The sequence below is a fragment of the Sus scrofa genome, chromosome 8 (assembly GCF_054392235.1).
Source record: "Sus scrofa isolate SSC_HxYL_T2T_F1_AM1 chromosome 8, Sscrofa_HxYL_maternal_Yorkshire_Landrace_v2.0, whole genome shotgun sequence".
In the NCBI taxonomy this organism is placed as follows: Eukaryota; Metazoa; Chordata; class Mammalia; order Artiodactyla; family Suidae; genus Sus; species Sus scrofa.
Genome location: NC_139390.1, coordinates 4,454,328 through 4,472,237, shown reverse-complemented (window position 1 = coordinate 4,472,237; position 17,910 = coordinate 4,454,328). Strand labels below are relative to the sequence as shown.

General features: G+C 50.6%; 2 protein-coding genes across 12 annotated transcripts in view; one reads left to right on the top strand and one right to left on the bottom strand.

Annotated features, from left to right (window-relative positions):
- JAKMIP1 (janus kinase and microtubule interacting protein 1) overlaps nt 1-3,149 on the bottom strand; it is a 141,108-nt gene extending 137,959 nt beyond the window's left edge. For all 11 annotated transcript variants that reach the window (XR_014812106.1, XM_084971494.1, XM_084971493.1 and 8 more), the window contains exon 1: nt 2,825-3,149. The gene's annotated coding sequence lies outside the window, so the exon portion shown is untranslated. The remainder of the gene's footprint in view (nt 1-2,824) is intronic.
- Nucleotides 2,233-17,910, top strand: part of LOC102165510 (uncharacterized) — a 60,247-nt gene continuing 44,569 nt past the window's right edge. Inside the window, exon 1 of the mRNA XM_084971547.1 lies at nt 2,233-2,426. The gene's annotated coding sequence lies outside the window, so the exon portion shown is untranslated. The remainder of the gene's footprint in view (nt 2,427-17,910) is intronic.

The following is a 17,910-nucleotide window of genomic DNA, read 5'->3' as shown; positions in this document are numbered from 1 at the left end:
TTAAATCGCTTATCACACACTCCATCATTGTCACAACCACTTATTCAAGTGCCTCTAATGCCCAGAGACTGCACTTCTGAGGCCCACACCGACTCAGCCAAGGAGAGACCACCGCCCTCAGATGAACAGGAGATGGAGGTTCAGAGAGGTTAATCCTCTTGCCCAAGACCACACAGCCAAAGGGAACAGGACACAGGTGAGCAGAGCTTCAGAAGCCCTGCAGGTTGGCCCAACCACTTCAAGGGAGGGGGCCAATCAAGATACACTGCAATCACCCCAGTCTCTTCGAGGAGGCCCCCCATTTCAGTTAGAAAGCCCAAATGCTTCCTACTTGCCCAATCACAGCTGAGTGAGGGGCAGGGCCCCACGGCAACCCCGGCGGTCTGGCTCCAGGGCCTGCAGAGAGACAGGTCCTGTGCTATTGGAGGTAAACAGCCACAGTGCACTGGGGTGATCGCTGCTGGTTTACAGCTCCCCCAGAAATGCTTCCTCCTGCCCCTCCTCTGCCAGCCCCACCTCGCTCTGTGTGCTAGGAGAGCAGGCTCCATCCTGCCTCCGGGTCAGGGAGAGGGGAGCCGTCGTGCTCCCCCCTCTGTACGTGTCTCTCTTACAGCGCTGGCAGGATGGGGGGGCCGTGTGACAGCCTCCCCAGGGAGACAGAGCCCCCCCAAAGACAGGCTGCCTCTCAGACCTCACTGAGCCCCTGGTCGCCAGTGGGCAGGTCTGCTTAAGGACAAATGACCCAAGGGTGGCACAACGTAAAGATGTAAAGTTCTCTGAGACATGAGAGGACCCACAATCTGTTTGGCAGAGTCAGGGAACACCACAAAGACGCAACATTTAAGAGCCGGGCCTTACTGTATGCATAGGAGTTCTCCAGACAGACGAGGGAGGGGGACATTTCCGGGTGAGACACAGCATGTGGGGAAAAGCTAAGCCTGAAGACCAGTCTGAGGACACAGAGATGGCACATGCAGCTGAGACAATGTGGCAAGGAGAGCTGGGCCAGGGAAGCTGGGATTGAGGAACCTGAGAGGTCACGGGCGCAGAGGGAAGCGCGGGTGGCTGATGAAGGAGGAAAATGGCAATGAACTCATCTGTTGGACCTGCACTCCGACCCTTTGAGGGGCTTCTCGCTGTGACAGATTCAAGGCAAGTGGTAGCCCAGACTCTGAGTGGAAAGGTTCACCATTACTGATCACACGGGGGAGTCTCAACAACAAACACTGTGCAACCACCCATAGGCCTCCATCAAGTTATATAAAACAAAACTTTGCTGAGAGAGGCAAATGCCCTGCGGTGCCAGCACCCCTGGGTGTGTGGGGGGATGCTACCCCTCCTCCTCTTCCCCAAAGCTGCCCCTCCCCCTCACACATGGGGGCTCACAGAAGATCCACCCACCTGCCTGAAGCCCTGGAAGAGAAGCCAGTTCCTCGCATGGCCTCACCCCACCCCAGCGGGTCACCCTGAGTTGGGAGGAGGGATCCTTAGGCCTGATATTTACTCTGGGCCTGAGGCTGCCCCTTGCCCCCACCCCCAGACCTCTCAGTCTGGTCTGGGGGGCAGAGGCCACCAGATGGGACAGCAGTGTGTCCAGCTCTGCCATACAGGGAAGCTTGTTCTAGAAGGAGCCGTCCAGTTGAAGGAGGGGCGTTCCCGGAGAGGGAACAGCACGAGCAAAGGCCAAGGACAGCGTGCCTGTGAGTGTGCATGGAAGGGGTGGGGGCGGCGGAGGAGGACCTGCGGTTAGATACAGTATCTCTGAAGCTTAAAAAGCTGGGCAGAGGCTGGCAGAGAGCCCAGGCCAGCCAGGACATCAGGAGAAGGGCAGAGTAGTGTTGGGTGGGGAGGGGAGGTGGTGTGTGTACGATGGGGGTGCTTTTAGGAGAAAGATTCCAGCCTGAGAAGCAGCCTCTATCAGGGATGACGAGGCCAGATCCTCAGGAGCAAAGAGGGTGGAGTGATGGAGCGAGGGGGCCGGGGGCAAAGGCGCTGCAGGCCGGAGGCGGCTGGCCTGAACGCAGAGCGTCCTGCAAGGTGCCTGGCCCTGGAGAGAGCCAATCCCAGTGCACCATCTCCCAAGGCCCAGTGCGCCCAGGGCGCGCCGGCCAGGCAGGAGGGTGGGTACCAGCCTTTCTTCCCATTTCTCCAGCCTCCTCCCCAGCGCCCACGTGGGCGGAGCAGCGTGGGGGGGGGGGTGCGTGGCAGGGGCTGAGGCAGCGTGTGCTGTGCGTGGGGTGGGGGTGCCGGCGGGGTGGCCTCGCCCTCCCGGCCCCCTGCCGCCAAGGCGCGGCCCAGGCTCTATCCTCCGTGCCACCTCGGCCGGCCGGCGGAGATCAGGGGATCCAGACCTACCTACTCAGTGGGTGGGACACGGAGGGAACCGGCCAGCCACGCCCCCCCGCGCCACTCCCAGGAGGCACCCGGTGGGTTCCCCTCCCCCTCCTTAGTTTGGGGGCAGAATGGGGAGAGGAGTGGGAACGGGGGTGGCGTGAGGAAGAGAGGAGGGCTGGGGGCGGGAAAAGGAGGGGGCCTGTGTGGGGAGGCGACGCAGCGTCCTCCGGCTGGGAGACGTTGAAGGGGGATTTGGAGGGGAGTGGGGGATGGGAATGGAAGGGTGGGGAACCTAGGAGGTGAGATGCGAGAGTGGCAGCGGAATCAAAAGGGGGCGCGAAGGCTGGAGGAGGGGAGGGGAAGGTGGGCGATGGGGCGGGGCAGCACCGGTCACTGCGTCCATTACCACTGGGTCAGCCCATCGGTCGCGGGGTCCGCGGGTCCCCTTTGGCCAGCGCGCGTCTCCCGCCCCCGGCACACCTGTACCCACCTGCTCGGTGCTCAGGCCCGAGCCGGGCAGCAGCAGCGGGCGTAGCGAGCGCAGCCCCGCGCCGCATCCTCCGGCCGCCCCCTCCCCGCCCCGAGCTTACGCTGCCGCTGCCGCCGCCCCCGCCTTAAAAAGGACAAAACGGAACGGAAAAAGGATGCATGCAAAAAAAAAAAAAAAAAATCGTAAGAAGCAAATGAGGAAGACGGGCTGGCGCGCACGCGGCTCGGTGGGGCGGGGGTCGAGGTGCAGCGACGCCGGTGATCCTGCTCCGGGCAGCTGGCCGGCGCGTGCCGCACACTCCCGGCTGCAGCTCCTTGGGCCGCCCGGCGCCCGGCTCGCAGAGCGGCCCCGCCCCTCACCCAGGGCGCCCCTCTGGTTGGCCCGTCCTCCTGCCAGTCAGTTGGGAGGGCCCGGTACTTGCCCCGCCTCCGCCCGGGGTAAATGCCGGGAGCGGTTCTGCTGCCGAGAGCAGAGTTTTTCCGAAGAGGCCTGAGCGTGCGCAGTGGGCCCCGTGGCCGGTGCCAGGGATGGGCTGGGATTCAACTGCCGGGCTCCTCCAGCCTAGCCGGCCGACGGTCAGCTGGATCGAGGCTGCCCCCGGGAGGGGCTTTCGGCTCCATCTGGAGCTAAGGACCCCGGGAAGGCTCACACCCAGTTTGATGGGCGTATGCATATAACCTGGGGCTGTGGCCATTCTGGGCCATCCGTGGGCTGGAAGGCACAACCACCATAGGTACCGTTTTCCCCCTTTGTAGAGATGAATGGAAAATGTTGGTGACACAGCCCACAAATGGCAGAGCCAGGGGTCTTACTCTTGAGCCAGTAGCTTTCACCACCAGGCAAAACAGCATCCCCAAACAGTGGTAGAATGAACAGTGTGACGTCCAGCTGGGGCTTGAAGGAAGCCTACAATTTAGCAAAGAGTCATTCATACAGTTTTGTTTCACAAATATTTATTTATGCATTTTTAAAGTTAAAGTGTAGTTGATTTACTATACTGGGCTGATTTCTGCTGCACAGCAAAATGACCCAGTCAAATACGTATATACACTCCTTTTCTTATATCTTCTATCCTGGTTTATCCCAAGGGATTGGATGTAGTTGCCTGTGCTGTGCAGTAGGATCTCATTGCTTATCTATTCTAAATATAATAGTTTGCGTCTGCCAAGCCCAAACTCCCAGTCCATCCCACTCCCTCCCCCCTCCCCCTTGGCAACACAAGTCTGTTCTGTTTTGTAAATGGGTTCACTTGTCGTTTCTCAAATATTGTACCAGGTATACATTCTATGTACCAGGTAACCATTAAGATCTAGAGATACCACAGTGAAAAACAAAACAAAACAAAACAAAAACAGAAAGCCAATAAGCTGCTTCCTGAATTTCACATTCTAGCAAAGAGAAATGAAGAAAGAGCATCCACTTAACAGGTAACCATCCTGATTGGAGGAAAATGTGGCATATTTAAGAGTCTAAAAAAAGAGTGGGTGTCTCCAGGCCACAGAGAGATGAGTGGGAGAGTGGGGAAAGATGAAAATGGGGAGGTGGGCAGAGGCCAGCAGACGTAAGATTTTGTTGGCTATGGGAAAGAATTTGGAGTGTATCCTGAGATAACCTCCCCAGAGGACCACTGTCAGATTTATGTATTTAAAATGTACAAGTCAGGATAAACTAAGTTTAGCCCCAGTAACAAACCGGAATCTCACCATCTTGTTTCTTGCTCCCACATGGGCCAGCAGGGGGCTCTGCTTGCTCTGGTGAATCAGGAGCCCAAGTGGATGGAGGCTCTGTCTTAACCCATGTACCCACAATATTTTGGGCAGTTGGAATGAAAGATGGCAAACTGCCCTGACTTTTCAAGTTTCCCCTTGGAAGAGACATATCACTTTCCTTCCTGGTTCCTTGGCCAAAGCAAGTTGCAGGACCACACCTGACTTGAATCCGGGTGGGAAGTGCAGACCTCATGTGTTCCAGGTAGAGGGGGAGAACTGGAAAATCTGTGAACAGGTCTGAGACTCTCAGTGACAGATGCATTGATGGCCTGTGGATGGTGGACAGTGTAGATCAAAGAAGCAGGTGGGTGTGGCTTTGGTGACAAGGGACAGGAGCTTCAGAGAGAGTCAAGCAATCAAACTGGCAAGACTTGCTCAAGGCTTGGACAGGGGTAGGAGAGAGGAGGCATCAGGGATGGGCCCCACTGCGATGGCTGAATCGAGTTCCAAGACAATCCAACCTTGAGGTTCTAACTCCCGGGATGTCGGAATGTGACTGCTTTTGGAAATAGGGTCATTGCGGATTAACTAGGTAAGATGAGCTTGTACTAAAGGGGGGTGGGCCTTAAGACCGTCCAACTGGTGTCATTATAAATAGGGGAGATTTCAACAGATGCACACAAGGAGAATGACTGCGTACATGAAGGCAGAAAGCAGAGAGATGTATCAATAAACCAATGAATGCCAAAGATTGCCAGCAAACCCCCAGAAGCTAGAAGAGAGCCTTGAAACAGGTCATTCCCTGACACCTTCAGAGGATTCATGGCCATGCTGATACCCTGACCCCAGACTTCTAGCTTCCAGAACTGAGAAACAATACATTTCTCTTGTTTAAGCCACTCAGCTTGGAGTACATTGATACATTGTTAGAGATTGTATTAGGCAATCTAAATGCCAACCATACAGTTGGCTTAAACAAATTAGCCATTTTTTCTCACTCAACAACAAAGCCCAAGGTAGGCCAGCCCTTATCTTATCCTCTTTCACTCCTTCTTCAGCATATAATTTTCTTCTTCATCCTCATGGGGGCAAGATGGCTGCTATTCCCCCAGCATCTCACCACTATTCCAGTCAAGAAGAAAAGGAGGAGTTCCCATTGTGGCGCAGTGGTTAACGAATCCGACTAGGAACCATGAGGTTGCGGGTTCGATCCCTGGCCTTGCTCAGTGGGTTGGGGACCTGGCGTTGCTGTGAGCTGTGGTGTAGGTTGCAGACGCGGCTCGGATCCCGAGTTGCTGTGGCCCTGGCGTAGGTTGGTGGCTATAGCTCCGATTCGACCCCTAGCCTGGGAACCTCCATATGCCGCAGAAGCGGCCCTAGAAAAGGCAAAAAGACAAAAAAAAAAAAAAAAAAAAAGAAGAAAAGGAAAGGCAAAAGGCATACCTTGATTGGGTTTGTTCCCTTTAACCACTTTCTTGGAAACTCCTCCCAGGGACCCCTATTCTTGGACCAGGTCAGTGTCACATGACCACCCCTAGCTTCATGGAAAATATTTTTTTGTTTTTATGGCTGAACCCACAGCACATGGAAGTTCTTGGGTCAGGGCTGAATCCAAGCCACAGCTGCTACATAGGGCTGTGGCAACACCAGATCCTTTAACCCACTATGCTGGGCCAGGGATCAAACACGCACCTCTGCAGTGACACAAGCCACTGCAGTCAAATTCTTAACCCACTGTGCCACAGAGGGAACTCTGAAATTTTTTAAAAATTAAGAGGGGTTCATTGTCGCCTGAAACACATTCAGGGTTCCATTGGTGAGGAAAAGGGGAGAGTGGATTTTGAGCAGTAAGTAGCGGTGGTAGACTAGGTTTCATAGGACCTGGAGCTTCCACAATTTGGGAGGTTCTCTTTAAGAAAAAAAAGAAATGTTTAAATTACAATATAAAATTAGGTACCAGGAGTTCCCGTTGTAGTGCAGCAGAAATGAATCTGTAGGAACCATGAGGTTGCGAGTACGATCCCTGGCCTCGCTCAGTGGGTTAAGGATCCAGCGTTGCCAGGAGCTGTGGTGTAGGTCGCAGACACAGCTTGGATTTGATGTTGCTGTGGCTCTAGCGTAGGCTGGCGGCTGCAGCTCCAGTTGGACCCCTAGCCTGGGAACCTCCATATGCCTCGGGTGCGGCCTTAAAAAGCAAAAACAAACAAAACAAAATTCGGTGCCAAAGTAAATATTTATTTAGAATAGTTTAAAAAATCATAGCAAATGTTTAAATGTTTCAAGTTCTCAGATATCGCAAACATTACAAAATACAGAAAAATAATAGTTTTTAAATTATGTGATATCCACCTTTATAAGATCGTTCTCTACAATTTTTTGACTTTTTCATCCTTGTGGACTGTCCCTTCATAGGGCAGTAATTTTGCAATATTTTTTCTATGGAGAAAATAGGCAATTCAGTGTACTTTTCTGGTAACGGATTTTTTAAAGTGTTCATTATAAAACTCTTTTGGCCTCATAACTCATGAACAGTCGTCATGTATATTTTTTAGATCGCTGTCAAATTTGGGAAAACCTCTATCATCCTTTCATTAAATGAACACTAAGATTGAAAATTCGCTTTATGTTTTTTTTCAGTTTCCTCATCATAATTTTATACGTTTTCAGGATAAAAGTCAGTTGTACAAATTCAAACAAGTCTTTGCCAAATTGTACAAATCTTCCAGAAGATGACTCAGGCCAGCTCTTCCAAAACCCACGGAGCGGGGAGGGGAACCTCAGAACAGCAGGGCCCAGGAATCAGCATTTTACTAAGTGCCCCGGGGGGGGATTCCGGTGTCTGCTGAGGCCTGAGAGGCCTGGATTAGGTGATTCCAAGATGGCCTTGTAAGGTCTGTAAATCCAGGTCTCCCCGTTGGAAGAACTTTCTTTTACCTCTTTACCTTTTGTTTTTGTTTCTGTTTCTTAGGGCTGCACCTGCGGCACACGGAAGCTCCCAGGCTAGGGGTTGAATCTGAGCTGCAGCTGCCAGCCTCCACCACAGCCACAGCCACAGCAAAGTGGGATCGGAGCCACGTCTTTGACCTGCACCACAGCTCACAAGCAATGCCAGCTCCTTAACCCACTTAGCAAAGCCGGGGATCGAACCCACATCCTCATGGATACTACTCAGATTCGGTACCGCTGAGCCACAATGCGAACTTGCAAGAATCACCTTTTAAACCTCATTCCTCCCCTACCCATACATGTACCTCGCACCCAGTGGCCCTGGGTTGGCACACCTGGAAGCCACTGAGAGGCCTACACAGGGCTAAGGACCATATACACGTGTCCCAGTAAACTCACACCCAGACATCCTTCACTCAGCTTCCCCTCAGCTGCACCCCCCAAATGCCTTCCGCCACCCCAACACCTACCAACACGGGAGGAAGTAGGATGGGGAAATCAGAGGGAGAAAGATGGTGGGTGTTTGGGGCTGAACTGTGCCACACACACACACACACACACACACACACACACACAGTGATGTGTTGGGGTCCCAACCCCCGCACCTCAAACCGTGAATGTATTTAAAGTCTGTAATGAGCTCATTAAGGTGAATGAGGTCTTAAGGACGGTTCCTAAGCCGATGACTGGTGTCCTTGTAAGAACAGATTAGGACAGAGACATGCGCAACGGGAAGGCCACGCAAGGACAAAGCGGGGAGCCAGCCCCCCGCCAGCTAAGGAAAGAGGCCTCTGGGGGAACCAACCCCGCCTCCCAGATCCTCAACTTGGACTTGCAGCCTCTGGAATTGTGAGAAAATATTCCTGTGCCACCCAGCCTATGGTCCTTCGTCATGGCAGCCTTAGCAGTGGGCTTGACCAATTGTGGCTAAAACGCCTCACTTTTGCAAAATTGTCAAAACTCTCGGACCACCAGAACCCATGGCTCAGGCCCTCCCAGGCGCTGGAGGCACCTGCAGCTTCACCCTCCTTAGCTTTGCAGTGAATCCACGTCTGCTGCCGTGTGCTCTCCGCACGCCCTTAGGACAAGCTTACAAGGCAGGTACCATCACTTCCTCCTCATTAGGGATCGGGGGCCCCAGGGCCCAGACCCAGCCAGCAGCAACACGGGGGCCAAGAGCCCGCCCTTCTTCTCCAAAGCGGCCTCCCCGGCACATGGGACTTACTGGGCGCGACCCAGGCCTGGATGTCACAGGGGAGATACATTTTCGCTCAGCGTGAAGACACAGGCTCTCATCAGAAAGGCTGCTCTGAGAAGCTGCAGCCCCCATGCCCGTGATGGCTGTGACCTTGTAAGAGTGTTGAGGCTTGTGCCTGTCCCTGCAGGAGCCTGGCTGCCTTAGCTGGGTCCTGGGGCTGCCACGTGCGAGCTGGTGACCTTCGGCAAGGGGTGGCACTTCTACATTCCTCAGTTTCCTCATCTGCAAAGTGGAGTGTGTGACAGTAAGAACCTCCTAGCCTTGGGGTGGCAGTAAATGAGCTAATATATATGATCTGTATTGGTTTCCTGAGGCTGTATTCGTCAATGACCATGAATCGGAAGGCTTAAAAACCACAAAAATGTGTTGTCTCGTGGTATTATAGGGCAGAAGCTCCAAATCAAGGTATTGGCAGGGGTGCGCTCCCTCTGGAAGCTCTAGGAGAAAGTTCTTTCTTGTCTCAGGTGCTGGTGGCTCCAGGTTTTCCTTGGCTTGAGGCCGTGTCGCCCTGGTGTCCGTGTCCACCTCCACCTTCACGTGACCTTCGCCTCCGTGTCTTGTCCTTTCACTCTGTGGAGGGCTCACCCAGATAACCCGGTATGGGCTCCTCTCAAGACCCCTTCACTTAATCACATCCGCAAAGACCCCTTTCCCAAATGAGTTCACACGTGCAGTTTCCAGGATGTTATTGTAAATTAGGTAATTATTCAACTACCTCGTGATCAGTCCTAAGGAAGAAGAGAAAATGCTGGGAGAGCAGGTAACATGGAGCTTGGCTTGGTCTGAGGGTCAGAGCGTCCTCCTTGAGGAAGTTAGCGCTAAGTATCAGCTCCTGGAAGAAGACAAAGACAGAGTGTTCCAGGGAGAGTGAGCCGCGGCGTGGAGGCCCCAAGTTTGGACTTGACCGTCCAGTTGACAGGGGGCCATGGAGAGTTCTTGGGGAAGGGCCTTTGCGACGGGGTTAAAGGTGGCCTCGTGAGTATGTGCGGAAGAGCAGGTGGGCCCCACCGGCTCCACTGAGGATTCTACAGCCACCGACAGGCAGCCACTGGGTGCTGGTGCTCTGCAGGGGCCCCTGGACCACGGCATGGAAACTGCTCATCTCTGCCCTCAGGGGCTCATGGGCCAGTTGAGGCAGAAGGGTAGATGAGCCATTACCATGGGGAAGCCCGGGACCCTAGGAGTGCAGGGGAAGGAACTCCTAGGGCCATTTAGGGAGTCCAGAGGGGCTTCCTGGAGGAAGAAGCACTTGAGCTGAGGTTAGATCTCGTTGGAGGAAGCACGCCTTCCAGTCAGGGAACCTCCTGTGCTGAGGGACCAAGGAGGCTTCAAGACCAGGAGGTGGATTTCAGCCTGCTGCCCCCTAGAGGGCACTCAAGGTTAAGAGGCATGACCTCTTGGTGGTGGGTGGAGCTGATTGACCAGCAGGGGCATTTGGGTGGAGACTGGGGTGACGTGGAGGCAAGACACCACTGAATTGTTGAGGATGAAGAAGGTTGAGGGTGAGAACCAGGACGGGGTGAGCCATGGTCCCAGAAAGACTGATCAGGACCCTTTAAATGACCTGCCCTCTGAGTGGTGACCTAGGCAGGGTGGGGTGGGGGGTAATAACAGGAGCAAACATTGGTCAAAATTGCCCTTGAGTACTGACTTATTTAACCCGCACCACTGACCTAGAGAGAAAGAGCGAGGTTAGGTAACTTGCCCAAGATCACACAGCCGGTAGAGCTGGAATTCAAACCCTGGCAAGCCTGGCTCTGGGGGTAAATAAACACATTGCTAATTACAACGAAGCTTTATTGGAGTCCCCCTTGTGGCTCAGTGGTAATGAACCTGACTAGTATCCATGAGGACGTGAGTTCGATCCCTGGCCCGTTCAGTGGGTTAAGGATCTGGCATGGCATTGAGCTTGGTCTCGGTCACAGAAGTGGCTAGGACCTGGCATTGCTGTGGCAGTGGCATAAGCCGGCAGCTGCAGCTCTGATTTGACCCCTAGCCTGGGCGCTTCCATATGCTGCGGGTATGGCTCTAAAAGGAAAAACAAACAAACAAAAAAAAAACCCTAACTTTTCCTGAGCATTTGCTCTGTACCACGTACTGGGTTGAGCTTCACATATATTAACTAGGTTAATCCCTACCATATCCTGGGAAACTGTAGAGAGTAAAAGTTCAATAATCTGCCTAAGGTTCCCAGCTGGTAAGTTGCAGGGCCAGGACTCAAACCAGCCAGCCTGGTCTCCCAGCGACAGACACCACTGTGCCCCTCTGTAGTTTCCTAAGTAGCAGGAAACTACTTTGGGGCTATAGGGGAGGTGCTTAGGGAAAGCGTCAGGCGTCCGCCTGAGGCGAGGGGTGCAGAAATCCCCCAGCTGCGTGAAGGACAGGAAGGAGGGCAAGGCAGCACCAGGCTCTGTCGCTGGCTTGGCCACATATTAGCTGTGTCCCTGGGACAAGTCCCATGGCCTCTCTGAGCCTGGATCTCCTCCATCAAATAGAGAGGATGCCACACCCCACACCTGCCAGACAGTCTAGGCTGTGAATCCTTTGATCCCAAGGTCATCACGAACCTCAGTTCCCGCCTCTGAGTAATGGGAAGAACAGAACCTACTTCGTAGGCTCCTTAGTCTATTTAAATAAATTCTGATCTCGATGCACCTAAAACAGGGTTGGAGCTGTTAGACTACTCAGTTGGTGAATAGTGCCAGTAACCATAGCAGAAATCTTGCCTCCTCCCATCCCTGCAGAGCAGGCATGTGATGCTCATTTTCTGAATGAGACAGTGGGGACTCAGAGGGGCCAGGTCCCTCTGACAAAAAAAGATCCGGAAACTACAGCCAGGTCTCTGTGACCCCATGCGCTCCATCAATTCACTTCCAACTCCAAAGGATGCTGATGGGAACTCTGCTGAGAGAAAACAGCTGTCTGATTCCATTTATATAATTGTATCAAAATGACAAAATTCTAGAAATAGAGAAGTGATCAGTGGTTGCCAGGAGTTGGAGAGAGGGTGAGGAGATGGCTGTGGCTATGAAGGTTTAGCAGGAGGGATCCTTGTCTGGAGCTCTTCCGTGTCTTCACTGTGCCGGTGGGCACACGCAGCTACACATGTGATACAACTGCATAGGACTAAACACACACGAGTTCGTGGAAAGCCAGGGAAATCTGAATAAGGTGGATGGCTAGGATCAAAGTTAATTGTCCCTCAGGTGATATTTTTCTGTAGTTTTCCAAGATGTTAACATTGGGAGAAACTGGGGGAAGAGTGTATTGTGTTACTCTGTATCTTTTCTTACAGCTACACATGAATCTACAATTCTCTTAAAATAAAAAGCTTTCAAATCTATTCTCCAAGTCCATGATTTTTTTTCCTGTGGAAAGGATCATTTGTGCCATAAATTAGATTCCAGATATAAGTGATATCATATGGTATTTGTCTTTCTCTTTCTGACTGACTGCACTCAGGATGAGAGTCTCCAATTCCATCCATGTTGCTGCAAATGGCATGGTTTCCTTCTTTTTCATGGCTGAGTAGTGTTCCATTGTGTGTATATACCACATCTTCCTAATCCAATCATTGTTGCCAAGGGAGAGGGGGAGGGAGTGGGGTGGTTGGAGAGCTTGGGGTTAGTAGATACAAACTATTGCCTTTGGAATGGATTAGCAATGAGATCCTGCTGTGTAGCCCTGGGAACTATGTCTAGTCACTTATGATGGAGCATGAGAATGTGCAAAAATAGAATGTATACATGTATGTGTAACTGGGTCACCATACTCTACAGTAGAAAAAAATTGTATTGGGGAAATAACTATTTTTTTTTTTTTTTTGGTCTTTTTGCTATTTCTTGGTCTTGGGCCGCTCCCACGGCATATGGAGATTTCCAGGCTAGGGGTCCAATCGGAGCTGTAGCCACCGGCCTACACCAGAGCCACAGCAACGCGGGATCCGAGCCGCGTCTGCAACCTACACCACAGCTCACGGCAACGCCGGATCGTTAACCCACTGAGCAAGGGCAGGGACCGAACCCGCAACCTCATGGTTCCTAGTCGGATTCGTTAACCACTGCGCCACGACGGGAACTCCAGGAAATAACTATTACAAATAATAATAATAATAAATAACCTATGGGGGAAAAAAAAGCTTTCGAGAAAACATTTCCAAAAAGACAATGGCGACCATTAAGGTAGCTGACTGAGGCTCTTGCCTGGGGCAGGGGGATGGCTCAGAGGGCCTGTGGGACTTTCCTCCAGAAGCAGCCTGGATGGGGCCAGGCAGGCAGAGTGCCAAGTTCTCCACCAGCGTCAGGGCAGGGGGCAACTCTCAGCCCCAAGGCCCCCGTGCCAGGATGGGCTTCTCTCTTCTCCTTTCCACCTTTTAATGAAAACCGCTTTCTGTGGGCTGTTTCTGGTTCTACGAATAATGCATGCTCCTTGCAAAGGATGCAAACAATACAGGCAGATATGAAGCGAAAACCAAAGACACCTTGAATCTGAGTGGCTCCCATGAGCTCTCGGGCGAGCAGCCCTTCACCCCTCCCCTTTGTGGGCAGAGACATGCAAACAATTTACATGAATGGACTCCGTTTATGAGTGGTATTTTCACTACAGATGCTTCTCCCTCCCCACTCCGCTATCACATCCCCACCAGGTAGCCCGTGTGAGCAACCTCCTTTGTTTTGTATTTTTCTCCGTAGACATAAGTATACATTGTATATACACACATACACACAGGCACACGCACAGGGGCCTAGGGGGTCATTGCTTCACGAAATGAATCCGTCCTAATCCCATGTATCTGCTTCTTTTCGGTCATCCACACCTGGTAAAAATCCCTGCCAGCACCTGGAGGGAAGCGATGCATCCTTTTGAAAGGCTGAGAGCCTCCCCTGGCATAGGCGTCCTCTCCGTCCTTGCAGGCTAAGAGCGGTGGGCAGGGAGTCCTCTGGCACATGTCCCCACGATCATTCTACAGATGCTGTCCCGGCATGGAAGGGGGTGAAGTTTAAATGTTTCTTTTAGTAGATGCGAACAGGTTACCTTCCCAAGGTCCTGGGACACCTCGCCCTTCTGAACCTCAGTGTCTTTCCCATCATAGCCAATGCTGATGCCAAGCGTGCTGGAATCGTTGCCGTTCTGATGGGTATCAAGTGATCTGAGCTTGTTATTTTAGCAGGCAGTTCTCTGTCTATTGGGAAATGTGGTAGAATTTGAATATATATGTAATTTTAGATGTGCTCTTTTGAGGATTGTCTGTTCATACTCTGGACATTTTTAGTTGGGGATTTTTCTTTTGTAAGGTTTTTGGTTATTTTGTTTGTTGGCTTGCTTCCTTGCTTGCTTTTTGGGGCCACACCCATGGCATATGGAGGGTCCCAGGCTAAGGGTTGAATCAGAGCAGCCGCCAGGCTACATCACAGACACAGCACCTCGGGATCTGAGCCATGTCTTCAACCTACGCCACAGCTCATGACAACGTAGGATCCTTAACCCACTGAGTGAGGCCAAGGATCGAACCCACATCCTCATGGATGTTAGTGGGTTTGTTAACCATTAAGCCACGACAGGAACTCCCCAAACTTTTAATATAGTCAAATATGTAAACGTTCCTCACTTTCTCTTTCTTTATATAGCTTATGAGTCTCATCTGTGGCTAGAAAATCCCCAGGACACCTAGACTGTACATACAACTTCCTAGATTTCCTTGCAAGTGTCAAAATGCCTGATTTCACCAACAGTTGTTAGGCAGAGTTTTATACACAGTACAAAGAATTAAAATGTGGTCTGGCTGGCAAACATGACCCTGTAAAATACTTTTAAGCAAAGAAGTTTTATATTATTAAAAATTTTTCAGCCTGAAATATTGCAAGAGTGCCCAATAATATGTATAACATGTATATTCTCCAAAGCTCAGTGGAAGGGTTTCCAGAATGTCAGTTGCCTCCTATGCTGCCTCAAAAAAAGAAAGAGGGGAGTTCCCGTAATGGCGCAGTGGTTAACGAATCCGACTAGGAACCATGAGGTTGCGGGTTCGGTCCCTGCCCTTGCTCAGTGGGTTAACGATCCGGCGTTGCCGTGAGCTGCGGTGTAGGTTGCAGACACGGCTCGGATCCCGAGTTGCTGTGGCTCTGGCGTAGGCCGGTGGCTACAGCTCCGATTCAACCCCTAGCCTGGGAACCTCCATATGCCGCGGGAGCAGCCCAAGAAATAGTAACAACAACAACAACAAAAAGACAAAAGACAAAAAAAATAAAATAAAATAAAATAAAAAGAAAGAGGAAAAGACACACACATACAAAACCAGTGATGATATGTATATGCCATTGTATTTATACTATATGTGTATATATTATGTATTATATGTATATAATACACACACAATGGAATATTATTCAGCCACCAAAAAGAACAAAATTTTGCCATTGGCAGCAACATGAATAGACTTGGAGGGCATTATGCTAAGGGAAATAAGTCACACAGAGAAAGATTAAAACTGTGTGGCATCACCCGTATGTGAAACCTAAAAAGTACAACAAACTAGCAACTATCACAAAAAAGAAGCAGACTCATGGAGAGAACAAACTGGTGGTTACCAGGGGGGAGGGGAGGGGGGTACAAACTATTGGGTGTAGGACCAGCTACGTGGGTATATTGCACGACACAAGGAATACAGTCAATATTTTGCAATATCTGTATGTGGAGTGAATCTTTAAAATTGTGTAAAAAATAAAAGTTAAAAAAAGAAAAAGCAGGAGTTCCCGTCGTGGCGCAGTGGTTAACGAATCCGACTAGGAACCATGAGGTTGCAGGTTCGGTCCCTGCCCTTGCTCAGTGGGTTAACGATCCGGCGTTGCCGTGAGCTGTGGTGTAGGTTGCAGATGCGGCTCGGATCCCGCGTTGCTGTGGCTCTGGTGTAGGCCGGTGGCTACAGCTCCGATTCAACCCCTAGCCTGGGAACCTCCATATGCCGCGGGAGCGGCCCAAGAAATAGCAACAACAACAACAACAACAACAAAAGACAAAAGACAAAAAAGACAAAAAAAAGAAAAAAAAAAGAAAAAGCACACCAAAAACCCAGTGAAATTATACTGTGTACATGCAATGCAGCCTTGGAAGGACCTGAGAGACCACCAGGTGATCTTAGTTCTTCAAACAGTGAGAAATGTTGACGGCCCCCTTTGAGGACAGGGGCTGAGCCGAGGACAGGCTGCAATGGATAATATTAGGTAGAAGCTTGTGTTATCACAAGATTTGTTACTTCAAGGTTTTACTACAGTCAAGGAATGAAAAACAATAATAATCACAAATAAACATCACCATACCCACCTCGCAACTTGAATTTGTCCTGTCCCATGAGCCTCTCCCCAACTGGTAAGGATTCTTCTCAAGTATGTGCTTATCTTTTTCCTGATTTCACATAGCTGGCATCATAAATATATATGCATATTTATATATTATACTATTTACTTCTTATGGGACATTAAGTTTTAAAAATTTGTCCATTTCGGTACATGCAGCTGAACTGTGAATAGATATTCTGGTGATTTTTTTTTCTGTTTGGACAGCGCGACAATGGCCACTGGCATTCGTGTCTTCTGATCACATAGGGAAGAGATTTCTAGAACAGTTTCTCAGCAGCAGAACTACTGACATTTGGGTGGGATGATTTTTTGTAAGGGGGGCTGTCCCTGGCCTCCACCCACCGGATGCCAAGAGCCCCCTCCCACCTAGAAGTGACAACCAAAGATGCCTCCTGAGAGTGCCCCAAGTCCCCTGGACAGCAGAGGCACCCCAGGCTGAGAGCCGCGATTCCAGAATGTGTATCGTGGGAAAGGCGTTGCGGGGTCGTGGGCTTCATGGACATCCTCCACTGGGCAAGATAACTGCCGAGGAGTTTTCCAAAATGTTCATGCCTCCTAGAGGTGTGCCTCCTCATCTGTGCCAGGGATGCTATTGGCCGAATGCTGAGTTATTGCCCGTCTTGGTGAGAATAAAGTGATGTTTCGGAGCCACTAAACGGTGAATTTCTCTGAGAGCAGCTCTCTCCATGTTTCTGGCTATTCATACTCAATGGACATGCCTTTTCATGTAACACCTATTTTTCTTTTTTCTTTCTTCTTCTTTTTTTTTTTTTTTTTTTTTCTTTTTGGTCTTTTTGCCTTTTCTAGGGCTTCTCCAGCGGCATATGGAGGTTCCCAAGCTAGGGGTCGAATCAGAGCTGTAGCCGCCAGCCTACACCACAGCTACAGCAACCCGATCCGAGCCACGTCTGTGACCTACACCACAGCTCACGGCAATGCCAGACCCTTAACCCACTGAGTGAGGCCAGGGTCGAACCCACAACCTCATGGTTCCTAGTTGGATTTGTTAACCACTGCGCCACGACGGGAACTCCAAACGCCTTTTTCTAATGGGTTGTCTTTTTCATATTATTTTTCAGAGATTGTTTATATCTTTTTTTGTTTGTTTGTTTGTTTTGGGGTTTTTTTGGTTTTGTTTTTGTTTTCTTTTTGCCTTTTTAGGGCCGTACCCACAGCATAGGAGAGCTCCCAGGCTAGGGGTCGAATCAGAGTTGCAGCCACCAGCCCACACCACAGCCACAGCAGCACAAGATCCGAGCCACATCTGCAGCCCTGTTGCCCACAGCTCATGGTAACACCAGACTCTTTAACCCATGGAGAAAGGCCAGGGATTGAACCTGGGTCCTCATGCATACTAGTTGTGTTCACTCCTGCTGAGCCACCACGGGAACTCCTGTTTATATTTTCTATATACTCATGTTTGGATGGACATGTGTCTTGCACACATCTTCTTTCACTGAGAGGCTTGTCCTTTCGTATTATTATGGGTTCCTTTGGGTGAATAAAATCTTAATTTTAATGTCATCAGTTTTTCAAATTTTTCATTTATGATTTACGCTTTTTGCATTTTAGGAAATTCTTCCATCATACCTTGAAGCACTAAAAATATTCTCCCATATTCCCTTCTAAATATTTTAAAGTTTTACTTTAAAATAATTTTAAGAATGAATGCCCCTGGAATTGGTTTTTTGTTTTGTTTTGTTTTGTTTTGTTTTTGCTATTTCTTGGGCCGCTTTCACAGCATATGGAGGTTCCCAGGCTAGGGGTCCAATCGGAGCTGTAGCCGCCAACCTGCGCCTGAGCCACAGCAACGCGGGA